The following is a 14,074-nucleotide window of genomic DNA, read 5'->3' on the forward strand; positions in this document are numbered from 1 at the left end:
GGACCCCTGGCACCCCTCCCAACTCCTCTGTCTTAAAATGTGCTCCTTAATTGGCTCCTAAACACACTTTCTTGGTTCTCTTCTTTCTAACCACTCCTTTGCAATCCTATTTACTTGTTCTACCTTCATTTATCTCCAATCACATACACTGCTAAAGACTCCTTCCTTCTTTCCTTGGTTCCTTCCATCCATGGCTTTAATTATTATGTATAAGTTAATAACTCATAAATTTATACTATATTTTCCATCTTGGCACTAGAATTATTATTTTTTAAAAAATGATCACTATTGGGACTTCATCAAGATAAGAAGCTTTTGCACAGCAAAGGATACAGTCAACAATACTAAAAGACAACCTACAGAATGGGAGAAGATATATGCAAATGATGTATCAGATAAAGGACTAGTTTCCAAGATCTATAAAGAACTTATTAAACTCAACACCAAAGAAACAAACAATCCAATCATGAAATGGGCAATAGACATGAACAGAAATCTCACAGACGAAGACATAGACATGGCCAACATGCACATGAGAAAATGCTCTGCATCACTTGCCATCAGGGAAATACAAATCAAAACCACAATGAGATACTACTTCACACCAGTGAGAATGGGGAAAATTAACAAGGCAGGAAGCCACAAATGTTGGAGAGGATGCGGAGAAAAGGGAACCCTCTTACACTGTTGGTGGGAATGTGAACTGGTGCAGCCACTCTGGAAAACTGTGTGGAGGTTCCTCAAAGAGTTAAAAATAGACCTGCCCTATGACCCAGCAATTGCACTGTTGGGGATTTACTCCAAAGATTCAGATGCAATGAAACGCTGAGACACCTGCACCCCGATGTTTCTAGCAGCAATGTCCACAATAGCCAAACTGTGGAAGGAGCCTCGGTGTCCATCGAAAGATGAATGGATAAAGAAGATGTGGTTTATGTATACAATGGAATATTACTCAGCCATTAGAAATGACAAATACCCACCATTTGCTTCAACGTGGATGGAACTGGAGGGTATTATGCTGAGTGAAATAAGTCAATCGGAGAAGGACAAACATTATATGTTCTCATTCATTTGGGGAATATAAATGATAGTGAAAGGGAATATAAAGGAAGGGAGAAGAAATGTGTGGGAAATATCAGAAAGGGAGACAGAACATAAAGACTCCTAACTCTGGGAAACAAACTAGGGGTGGTGGAAGGGGAGGAGGGTGGGGGGGTGGGGGTGAATGAGTGACGGGCACTGAGGGGGGCACTTGACGGGATGAGCACTGGGTGTTATTCTGTATGTTGGTAAATTGAACACCAATAAAAAATAAATTTATTATAAAAAATGATCATAAATCTTTTTTTTGAAAAATTTGATGTCTTCTCTGCCTGGAGCACAAAGTCCAAACTTCTTACTATTGCATATAAAACCTTCTATAGTAAGTCCTTACAGGCCTAGCTTATAATGTTATTTCTTATTGCTCCTTATCATAAACCTTGCACCACAGCGCAGCAGTGCATCATAGGTCCTCTTCATTTTGTGCATTTTTGCTACATTTACCATATTTCCCAAATCAAGTGCATCAGGACATAAAATCTGATAAACAGGATCTTACCAGGGCAGGAGGACTCATTTGAAGTTAGGACTGTCTTGGGAAACAAGAAGAAACAGAAGCTGTTCCAAGCTGTGCATCTAGAGTTCTTTTTCCTCCTTCTCATCTTAGAAAATATCAAGGAAAAATAAAAATGAAAACAGAGAGGGAGGCAAATCATAAGACACTCTTAACTCTAGGAAACAAACTGAGGGGTGCTGGTGGGGGGGATAGGGTGACTGGGTAATGGGCATCAAGGAGGACACTTGAAGTAATGAGCATTGGGTGTTATCTGCAACTGATGAATCACTAAATTCCACCTCTGGAACTAATAATACACTAAATCTTAAGTACATTGAACTTAAATTAAAAATTAAAAATAAATTAGAAAGAAAGAAAATATCAAAAACATTCATTCTCATATAGGATATATTTGCAGAATCTTGGGTAGAGGAACCCATATTCCACCCTCTCTACTCTGGGAAGAAGAATCTTCCTTAGCTGAGTTATCTTCTTTAATCAACAAGTTAATTTCAGAAGTTGGGGGGAAGGAAAGAGACATGCAAAGAAACTAAGAGACTAGTTGGATGAACCTTGATAATCAAGGAAGTGACCTTGCTGCAGGCAGATGTTTCTCATACACATCCATCCACAGCTAAATCTGACAGCCAGTGAACATAGTTCTTCCTCTATGCTCCTATAACATCTAGTTGATGCCTTGACTGTAGCGCACAGTATATTAATCTGAATTACTTAATTTTATGTCCATTTTCCCAATCAGTGTGCAATTCCTGGCACAGAGCAGATGCCAATAAAAGAGTAATGAATTCACCATTCAAGAACAGCAATGCCTAGGATACAATTTAAGATTTTTGCAATCATAGCAAAGGCTATATTAAAATAGCATAATTTGGGGATCCCTGGGTGGCGCAGTGGTTTGGCGCCTGCCTTTGGCCCAGGGCGTGATCCTGGAGACCCGGGATCGAATCCCATGTCGGGCTCCCTGCATGGAGCCTGCTTCTCCCTCTGCCTGTGTCTCTGCCTCTCTCTCTCTCTCTGCCTCTCATGAATAAATAAAATCTTAAAAAAAAAAAAAATGGGAGTGTCTTTATAAAAAAAAAAAAAATAGCATAATTTGGTCAAAGCAATTATGAATGCTGCTATAAACACTTTCTGTTGACTAGGAAAACCAGCATGTTCAAAAAACAATCTATTATCTCAACTGCAGTTAGAGATAACTGACCCTATCTGCTACAAATTTTCCGAACAGCATTAAGTAATTGTCATGGCAAAAGCTATCTGTACTTTGAAGATTCAAGACAAAAAGTTGACAAAAACCTTTCCTATGCAATTCCATCAGAATCTCACTTGCATTTTTTAAAAACCCACTAAGAACTAATGAAATATTTGTGCTACAAAAGAAAGTCTTGAGCCAGCAAATATTGCTAATTTTCTTGCTATGATGGGTGGAAATGCAGAATCTCCAGATTAGGATAGCTATCCAAAATATCAGGCATTACCAAAAACTGCTGGTAGCAATTCTCTTTTTGATTTTCACATCTCTAATATTTCTGTTTCTATTCCTTTCCTGATATTTCACATTTATACTACTTCTTTCTCTGCAATTTGGCTCTTTATTTAGCTCACAAAGTAGGCATTATACTAAGGAGGTAGAGTATTCATCTCTTGGCGTCAGTAGTAGTTACCCTTAGCAACCACCACTTGAAGGGAAACCTTATTTTCATCTGGTAACTCAAAATAGGACTAAGGGGTCAAACGCAGAGCAATTGTAAAAGGCAGGTCTCAAACTGGCAAATTGCTCAATACAAGACCCTCTTTCATCTACGGCCTTCCAAAGACATTGGGAGTTTTGTTCACAAATATTTCATAAATCACAGAGTTTATAAGTTAGTTTCTAAACAATATTTGTAAAAATAGAACTATACATTCCAACTTGAAATGTCTATATTATCGAGGCTGTAGAGAGGAACCATATAATTGACACAAGTCTAATGCAAACACAGAGATAAAAGGAATAAATATTCATTTCAAACATATTAGGTCAAGTACTCTGAAACCTGTTGAATTTACTGATTTTCTCTCTTTCTTTCTTTCTTTCTTTCTTTCTTCTTTCTTTCTTTCTTTCTTTCTTTCTTTTTCTTTCTTCTTTCTTTCTTTCTTTCTTTCTTTCTTCTTTATTTTTTTAATAATAAATTTATTTTTTATTGGTGTTCAATTTGCCAACATACAGAACAACACCTAGTGCTCATCCTGTCAAGTGCCCTCCTCAGTGCCCGTCACCCATTCACCCCTACCCCCCGCCCTCCTCCCCTTCCACCACCCCTAGTTTGTTTCCCAGAGTTAGGAGTCTTTATGTTCTGTCTCCCTTTCTGATATTTCCCACACATTTCTTCTCCCTTCCCTTATATTCCCTTTCACTATTATTTATATTCCCCAAATGAATGAGAACATATAATGTTTGTCCTTCTCCGATTGACTTACTTCACTCAGCATAATACCCTCCACTGCAGTTCAAGCTTTCAAGAACCTATACAAAGAAGAAAAGCCAATTTAAACTAATAAATTCAATGATTAAACAGTTAATGATTCTGGATGTTTCTGAATCATTATCTGATACATAATAATTGCTAATCTATTATTAAATAAAAAATAAGGGATGCATGTAGTTTTTATTCTTTTTTATGCTCTCTGAAGCCTGCTTATATATAACTCATGCATAGTACTCTACATGATATTTAGTATATACAATACATTAGCATCCTTCTTATGAGTCAAAGAATGGGAAAAAACTGGAAAAAACATTTCCACTATTGTGGCTTAAGAAATCTAAACTATTTGGCCCTTAGGCTTTTCTGGACTCAGATTGTAGAAGTCAAGGAGGTGTTACCCTATATTAGCCTTCTAAGCATGTCTGGGAGGACAGATATGTTGACAACAGCACTGGCAGCAGCAGTGTTTGATACCGCATAGAAGATAAGTCAGTTACTGAATCAGACACTGTCAGCTTCCTATGGGATTTTGCTTTATTTTTCATTTTTCCTTCAGCACTGGGGTTGTATCAAAAATTGTTGTTTTCAACTAAAAAAACTATAATTATGCTACTTTAAAACTTCATGTAATGTTATCAAATTGCACTTCATTTTATATATGTAAATTTTACTGCAACAATAACAGTAACAAAAAATTTACTCTAATGAGCACAGATAAACTATAGTTTGCTTAATACTTTGTAAGCATGAGTATATATGGTCTTTGAATTTTTATTTGAACTTTTCAGGTACTACAAAATCTGCCACCTCTGAAATTTATCTTTCCAAAGGGACCAAAATCTGGTGTCTATCAATCACAACTGTGTTTTACTCTGTGCATAAAGATGCTGCTCCAGACACTTCCTACCCCAGATGCACCTAGTTTTTGGAGGCAAGGCTCAGGGCTCTCTTCTCTAGTGTCCTTGTAACAAATGATTATGTTTGGGACGGGGTCTGGATGAGCTTGAGGATGCTACCTGAGACTGCAGAATATCTTTTTGCTGGAGATTTTGTTTTGCTTTTCCTGTGTGGAGGCTAACTCCATTCACAGAGGAATTAGACTCCTGACTTTCTGGCCATTAGTACTGTGTCTCTGTCACAGCTCTCACTCATGCTTTTCTGACTTGTGATGGGAGAGATCTCCACACATTGAAGAACAGCTGCACTCTATTTGTATTCTAACTAGAGGACTCCGGAGGGTTGTCTCTGTGAAGTTTATTTTAAACTTTAAAATTAACTGTAGGTGGACCATCAGTAAATTAAGTTCCAAAATGCGAGAACTTTGAATGAACAAAAGTGTTTAATGGCTTCATGTGACATTTTTAATAGTCAAAATTCTGCAGGGGTGGTTCAATATTCACAAATCAATCAACATGACATATGAGATTAATAAAAGAAAGGACAGGAACCATATTATTCTATCAATAGATGCAGAAAAAAGCACTTGACAAAATATTACAGCATCCTTTCCTGATAAAAACCCTCAACAATGTAGGAATAGAGGGAACATATCTCAACATCATAATAGCCATATATGAAAGACCCACAGCTAATATCATCCTCAATGGGGAAAAACTGAGAGCCTTTCCCCTACAGTCAGGAACAAGACAAGGATGCCCACTTTGAACGTTACTATTTAACACAGTACTAGAAGTTTTAGCCTTAGCAATCAGAGAACAAAAAGAAATACTAGGCATCCAAATTGGCAAGGAGGAAGTCAAACTTCTACTATTTGCAGACAACATGATAGTCTATGTAGAAAATCCAAAAGACTCTACCAAAACATTGCTAGAACTCATATATGAATTCAGCAAAATCGCAGGATATCAAATCAATGCACAGAAATCTGTTGCATTTCTGTACACTAATAATGAAGCAGCAGTAAAAGACATCAAGGAATTGATTCCATTTGCAATTGCACCAAAGACAATATGATACCATGGAATAAATCTAACTAAAGAAGTAAAAGATCTGTACTTTGAAAACTATAGAACACTAATGAGAGAAACTGAAGTGGACACGAAGAAATGGAAAAGCATTCCATGCTCATGGATTGGAAGAACATTGTTAAAATGTCTATACTACCCAAAGCAATCTACACATATAATGCAATCCCTATTAAAATACTACCAGCATTTTTCACAGAGCTGGAACAAACAATCCTAAAATTTGCATGGAACCACAAAAGACCTCAAACAGCGAAAGTGATCCTGAAAAAGAAAAACAAAACTGGAGGCATCATGATTACATATTTCATGCTGTATTACAAAGCTGTGATCATCAAGACAGTATGGCACTGGCACAAAAACAGACACACAGATCATTGGAACACAATAGAGAACTCAGAAATGGACCCACAACTATATGGTCAATGTTTGACAAAGCAGGAAAGAATATCCAATGGAGAAAAGACAGTTTTTTCAACAAATGGTATTGGGAAAACTTGATCATTTTCTTACACCATACACAAAAATAATTCAAAATGGATCAAAGACCTTAATGTGAGACAAAAACTATCAAAATCCTAGAGGAGAACACAGGCAGAAGTCTCTTTGACCTTGGCTACAGCAACTTCTTACTAGACATGTCACTGCAGGCACGGGAAAACAAAAGCAGACATGAACTATTGGGACTTCATCAAGCTAAAAAGCTTCTGCACAGTGAAGGAAACAACAAAACTAAAAGGCATGGAAATGGGAGAAGATATTTGCAAAAGACGGACCTGATAAAGGGTTAGTATCCAAATCTACAAAGAACTTACTAAACTCAACACCCAAAAAACAAACAACCCAGTTAAGAAATAGGCAGAAGACATGAATAGGCACTTTTCCAAAGAAAACATCTAGATGGCTAACAGACACATGTAAAGATGCTCAACATCACTCATCATCAGAGAAATACAATTAAAAACCATGATGAGATACCACTTCATACCTGTCAGAATGGCTAAAATTAACAACATAAGAAAAACTCTAATTATTTTTATGGCTATAATATTTTTCTCACTCTAAAGAATTGTTTTTACTTTGCATGTGCTTTAGTTTGACATGAAATATTTCTGAAGGTGATAGCTATTTACTGAGATTTGAGTTTTTGGTAACTTGGTACAGTGAGAAAAGAACACACTAAGACTAAAATTTTCAAAAATCCTTTTAGCCATTGTAGAGGGTTTACATTATAAAATGTAAAATTATTAAATTTTTGTAAATTATTAAATGTAAAATTATTAAATCTTTACAATGCAGATATTTTACATTATTAAATTTATTTCCATTAAAACAAGTTAAATGGAAAAATATAATAAAAGGTCAATATATTCTACAGATAAACAGGGCATGATTTTAATAAAGGGTATCAAGAATGACATTAAATATTTTCTGGAAAATTTTTATATTTTATTTTTTATGTATGACCAAATCTCACCTATCCCCAGATAACCCCTCAACTGTATTGAATATTGTTGAAAAAAATTAACAATAATTTTAAAAGATGTGATGGCAGTCAGAGAGATTGCACAACTTCTAGTACTATACAGTGCATATGTTTATTTATTAGTAGGAGCCTCAAACTATCACAGGGATCCTGGAAATTTTTTTAGGTATAATTCTGACTAGTCTCTTCATTTGCTTCTCAAACCAGACATAAGATGTGGCAAATGAAAAGAGGTAGAGATAAAGAAATTCTCAGAGTGAACACTTGGATCCCAGTCTAGATTTAGACAAAGAAGGAGAGAGAAAAATTCTTAAAGGAGTGAACTTTAAGAACCTTGTCACCTAGGAGGTCCTGAATAGCCCTTGAAAGGTGTGTGCTGTACAAAAGCTATACTTGATAGTATTTCTGAAACCCTTTTTTATTGCCCCCTTGTCCCCCTTTTTCATTCTATGGCTTTATTTGTGCTTATTTGTTTTTGATTTGATGTATAAACAAACAGAACAAAAGAGGGACAATGTTTTATGCCAAGAATACAGCCCATAAAGAAATGTTTTTAAAGCATTATGTAGAGGAGGAAAACAGAGCAATGCCTGGGTCCTGACAGTAATGCCTGGTGGCAGGGGCAGGTCTGCCCAAAGAGGCAGTGATACAAATCTTTTTAAAGCTTTTACTGCCTGTCAGAGTAGACAGACAAAATAATTAAGTAACACCTTGGGAAGAAATTCAAATAGTTTGTCCATATAGCTCTCACCTACTATGTGGATGTGCTCTAAAATGGGCAAGTGGGTAGGGTCTTGTCTGTCAGTGACCTCAGGTGGTCAGGGGAGTGTGGGATGTGGTCTTCACTAGTGCAAAACAAGAGCATCTGGATCTGACTGAGGAATGACCTTGAATGACAGGAGTGGGATTACTCTCGTCCAGAATGAGGGGGAAGGGGAGGCTGGGAGAACCACCGTGGGCCTATTCAATGTATTTATTTAGTTTTTGCTTTAGAAACCAGGTAATCATACCATGTACATAACAGGTGATGGTGCCATACATATGTAAGAAGGGTTTACTTAAAGGAGTTGAAATCAGAAGACTTGTGTGTTGACACTGACTGTGCAGCTCAGTATAAACTCCCAGTCTTAGTTTCATTACTGGTAAAATGAAGGCACTAAAAGCTATCTCACAGGTAAGATTTTTCTGTGAGGATAGGCAACGATGATTCATGTGGATGTGCAAAAGGAAAACTAGTTGTTGACAATTATAAAACTAAGCTCCAGGCAATGTAAATCTGAATGTTTTGACATAATCACTCTGCTCATCATAATTAGGTAAGTTAACTGGTAAGGAGTTACACAAACAGCTGAGTTGGAGACAGTTAAGTGACAGTTACACGAAGTATGGCTAAGATTATCTGTGCAAGAGAAAAGGTATGTGTGCCTCACAAGAACTTGCTTTGATATCCCTCTGAAGACCAGAGTCCAGCAGTGGGTGAGAATGTTGTGTGGATTTCTTCCTCCTCTGACCACAAGTACCTGGAGATGGGGGATCCCAAGAACTTAAGAAAGTCTAGAGGCAAAGCCATGGCTTTGGGGTTCAGGTACACTTTAGTTCCAGGACCAGTTTCAGCACTTACTATCTGTGTGTCCTTGAATTAATTATCCTTAATTTCTCCACTTACAAAGCTGTGATAAAGACACCCTGCAGAACTGGCTGTAGAATTAAAAGCAAATCAAATCAAGCATGTGAAGAATCAAGCATGGCATTTTTCTATCCACTGCATGGAGGCTAAGACAGACACTGAGGTCCCAAGTCAGATCTGGTTAAAACCAGAGCAGTCCAAAAAAAAAAAAAAAAAAAAAAGACCAGAGCAGTCCTTAGAGGGGGTGCATATGCAGGGAAGAAGGAAGTGGGATATCTATATGTGGGGTAGCAACTAGTCCTTTTTATAACACTGAAAGAAGAGTGTCCTGGAAGCTGGGGGCCATAGCCTCTCCCTTCCCCTGCATTCCTTGGGAAGTGTTAAAAATAAGGGGAATTCTTCCACAATCCCTTCACCCTCACCACCCTGGCAATCCACCAACTAAAGAATCACTGAAGTTCATAAGTACTTCCTCATTCCACCCCACCCCCTTCCTAACAGTAAAGTAAGAAATAGTGGGCATTATTCATTCTTAGTGTGAATCAGTTTCAACAGCTTATTCTCATGGTCCCTATGGTAATAGAGAATTCAATCAAAAGAATAAAGCAGGAGTATATAAGCAGTGTTTTGGGCATTGGGGCATTGAGGGGGGCAAGGTACAAGTGAGGCACTTGCAGCAAGAATGGTGCAGCCAAGAGTGGGAGGAAGAACTGGATGTCTGGGCACTGAGGGGAAGGGAAGTAGGGGGAAGGAAAGCAAGGAAGATCCGAGTGCAGGACAAAGAAAAGAACCCAAGTCCTATTTTCTTAAAAACTGGAAATAATCAGAGAATTGGAGAAGAGTAGAGCTGGAAGTTTAGAAGACCATCCCTTTTGGAGGCTTCAGAAACAAAAGGCTCCATGGTCAGGCAGAGAATATTCATTAGGGAAGCAGGATAGATGTGATATAACAGATAAGCAGAAAGGGGCTGTGGAGAACTTAAGCAAGTAGGTCTTTCCCAAAGACAATGTAATTGTCTGTGCTGTGCTGGCCAAAAGAACTTGACTGTGGGAGGAATTTGTTCGGTCTTTTCAATGTTATAAATGGGATTCCTAAGCATTAAAATACTTAACAATATTTTATGACGTGACCTTATACAGAAATAGCTCAGGCAAGCTCTTTTCTCCAAGGACTGGAAAGTTGGGTCAGATTTGAAGATCTCACAAGAAATGGATTAGCTCCTGACATTCCAAGAAATCCTCAAATCCTGGAGAACTCCAGGAGATTCCCAGTTCCCTCTCAGGTAAGAAGGACTCCTTTCATCCTCCAAGGTAACCCAGGAGTCAGCAATGGGTACTGAAATTATTTATTTATTTTTTTTTAAATTTTTTTTATTTATTTATGATAGTCACAGAGAGAGAGAGAGAGGGGCAGAGACACAGGCAGAGGGAGAAGCAGGCTCCATGCACCGGGAGCCCGACGTGGGATTCGATCCCGGGTCTCCAGGATCGCGCCCTGGGCCAAAGGCAGGCGCCAAACCGCTGCGCCACCCAGGGATCCCTGGGTACTGAAATTATTAAAAGGGATATTCACTCGTTAATTCCATTAAAACTCTATTATACCTTCTGAATAACTTAAGATACAGCATGAGGGAAGAGGAAGCCACAGGAATAAGCTTAAAGAGGCAACTATGAAGTTGCAAGATCCAGAATAAAAGCAGGCAAAATAGATTTACTTGAGGCAAGCATACCACATCTCATCTTTTGGGCCATATAAACCATATTATCCTCAATATTAAGGGTGTGTGACATATATAGTTTTGATATCAAATATTAACTGCCCATCTTCGAGTAGTTCAAAGAGAGGGACTCTTACATGTATTCAAGCCTGTGTTTGAATTCCAGCTCCATTACTTTTTAGTTGTGCAATGCAGGGAAAATCACTTCACTCTTCAGTGCCATACTTTCTCATCTATAAAATAGTGACGATGCAACTGATCTTGAGAGGTGATGAAGTTAAAAGGTAAAATATAGATGCAATGCGTCCTGCAGATTTAGTAAGTATTTGATGAATAACAGGTAGCTATTATCTCTTGTAATCTTTGTTGTTATCATCATAGTAGGAACAGACAAGAGCATCACACAGTAAGCCCGCACACCTGTTTCTCAGCCCCTCATGGGATTTCCCAAACATGCAGGGCCTGTGTGCTATCTAGGAGGCCTTTGATGACTGCATAGGTCCTGCAACGTGCATCATGGTTTATAGAAGCAAGTAACAGGATAAACAAAAACTTCATGACCTGTCCGTTCTTTTTTACTCACGCTCTTTGGTACACAATTAGTAAGCAGTATTTCTAGCAGCTTGTGATTTGCAGTAAGTAATTGCAGACTAGTGCTCTTTCTTCTATTGCTACTTGCTAAACACCCACATAAAGTATCAGATCACAAAATTCACTATAAATTGAAATATATGTTTCTCTTTGGATTATCTGGGAATAATATAACAAAGACGATGAGGAAAACACAACCCTAATTTCTACTCTTCATTTCATAACATTACATTGATTATTTTCATACTTAATTTGGTGTACAATCATGAAAAGAGATATTTTTTCTTCTATTTTTGTTAACGTGGATTTTTTCTGGGTGCCAGCCAATGAATTTATACTGCCAAATGTCAGGCAAGGTAAGGAAAAACAAAATTAACTTGCTGAGGCATTTAAGTGAGAAAAAACATTCTCATGGTTCTCTAATTATCTGAATAATGGAAGTTTAGGCTTTCTTTCTAGTGGTATCTTCTTTTCATAAGCTGATGTTGTTAATACGAGAGAAAAGGCAAGTGTTATTTATTGTTCTCTAGATAGAAACTAGCATGGGGCTATATTCACGCTCCTACTCCAGATTTTAGTATAAAAGAAATACATGAAAAAAAAAAAAGAAATACATGACCCAGATATCCACCAACTGATTAATAAATAAAAATGTGGCCTATCCACACAGTGGAATATTATTCAGCAACATAAAGGAATGAAATACTGAAACTTGCTACACCACGGAAGATTGAAAACATTATGTTAAGTAAAATAAGCCAGGCACCAAAGATCACATGATGTATAATTCCACTTAATGTAAATATCCAAAATAGGCAAATCCATAGGGAACAGAGAGTGGATTGGAGGCTGCCTGGAGCTGAAGTGGTGGTAGCAGGAGTGGGGAGTGTCTGCAATACAGATGAAGTTTCTTTTTGGAATGATAAAAATGTTTTGGAATTACATAGTGATAATGGTTGTACAACTCTGTGAATACACTAAAAACCACTGAATCTTATACTTAAAAGGGTGAATTGGATGGTATGTGAATTATATCTCAGTATTCAGAGTAGGAAATTCTTGCCTGTCATTATATTCCAAAACAAACATTCACTGCAAGCTTACCTTGTGAGGTTCAGTGAATTCTTGAGTGACACTGCATTAGCAAAACAAGTTTTGAAATCCTTGTATGTAAATTTCAAGTTGGTTTCCATAGTTTTATAAACAAAATTTCCTGCCAATTTTGAATAATAAAAAAAATGCCTTGGGTGATTCTTTCCTTTTATTGGCTTTTCTCATAGGATAAAATAAGTGTTTCACATTTCTTTTTTTGTTTCTTTTTGTTTTGGGGATGAAGTGGAGTCAAAATGGACTTAGGTAAAAATTATATTGTATGGCTTCTTGAAAGCCACAGAAGATCAATATGGAACATACCCAAAGTGGGAAAAATAATTTACTTATTTGATCACATTAATAAAAAAGATCTCACAAATGAAATGTGTGAGGCATTTTAAGCGTTTACTGGAGCATCATACACATTTATTAAAAAAATGCCAAGCTTTAGATTTTGGTTTTCTAGCAATTTAATGCAATAAAAATTTCCAGAGAAATGAAAATATTAACGTAGTTTTTATTAAAAATATACACATAACATGTTATTTTTTTCTTTATTATCTTTTTTTATTTTTAATTTTGTTTTGAGAGAGAGAGAGACCATACATGCAAGCAGGGGACGGGCAGAGGGAGAGGGAGACATTGTGTCTTTGGAGCTGCTATTATAGGATCCAATTTTATTAACTCTTAGAAAGACCTTCTGACTTTTGAGATTACTAATGGGAACTGACTAATTTTCTTTGAACTATTGTACATCTCACTCAGCATGGAGCTCAAAGTGGGGTTCAACCCCATGATTCTGAGATCATGACCTAAGCTGAAATCAAGAGTTGGACTCTCAACAGACTGAGCCACCCAGGAGCCCCTTTATATTTTTTAATGTAATGCATTTGGGAGTGCCACTAATGCAAAGTTTTATTTATAATATGCAACAATGTGGCATTAGGAGCATAAACCTGGGAGTCAGATTCATATGAATCCTGATTCTCCTATTAACGCCCTTGAGAAAGTTTCTTAATCTGTAGGTCTCAATTTCTCTAGGTCTGATGAAATGATAATAACATCATTGTGAGAATTCAATGATGAAATATTTAAAGTGCTTAGTATGATGCTGGGCATGTGATCAGCTGATACTACTGCTATCATCATCATCTCTTTAGCATTGCTTAGTGCCCTTTTATAGGGTTATGTCTTATTCCAGGGACACTTCTGATAGAATCCGCAGATTTCAGCTAGAGAAGCAATGACGCAAACCAATTCAGTGGCGAGACACTTTCCCATTTCTCTAAAAAGTTCAAATTATCATTCCAAGAAACCACACATCCTTTTTGCTAACAGGCTTCTAACCACAATTTCATAAAATGCCTTTTTTTCCATAAAGAAAGCCAAACATAATATCTTGTTCATCTGATTATAAGCAGAATAGCTGCTATCTGAGCACTGCCATATCACAGACAATAATGGCTATAATTACTAACCACCTGGAA

At 37.2% G+C, this 14,074-nt stretch overlaps 1 protein-coding gene across 3 annotated transcripts in view; it reads right to left on the reverse strand.

Moving 5' to 3' along the window:
• The window catches only part of KCNQ5 (potassium voltage-gated channel subfamily Q member 5), a 499,459-nt gene that overhangs the window by 434,630 nt on the left and 50,755 nt on the right, over positions 1-14,074 (reverse strand). The window lies entirely within an intron of this gene.

The sequence above is a fragment of the Canis aureus genome, chromosome 7, assembly GCF_053574225.1.
Source record: "Canis aureus isolate CA01 chromosome 7, VMU_Caureus_v.1.0, whole genome shotgun sequence".
In the NCBI taxonomy this organism is placed as follows: Eukaryota; Metazoa; Chordata; class Mammalia; order Carnivora; family Canidae; genus Canis; species Canis aureus.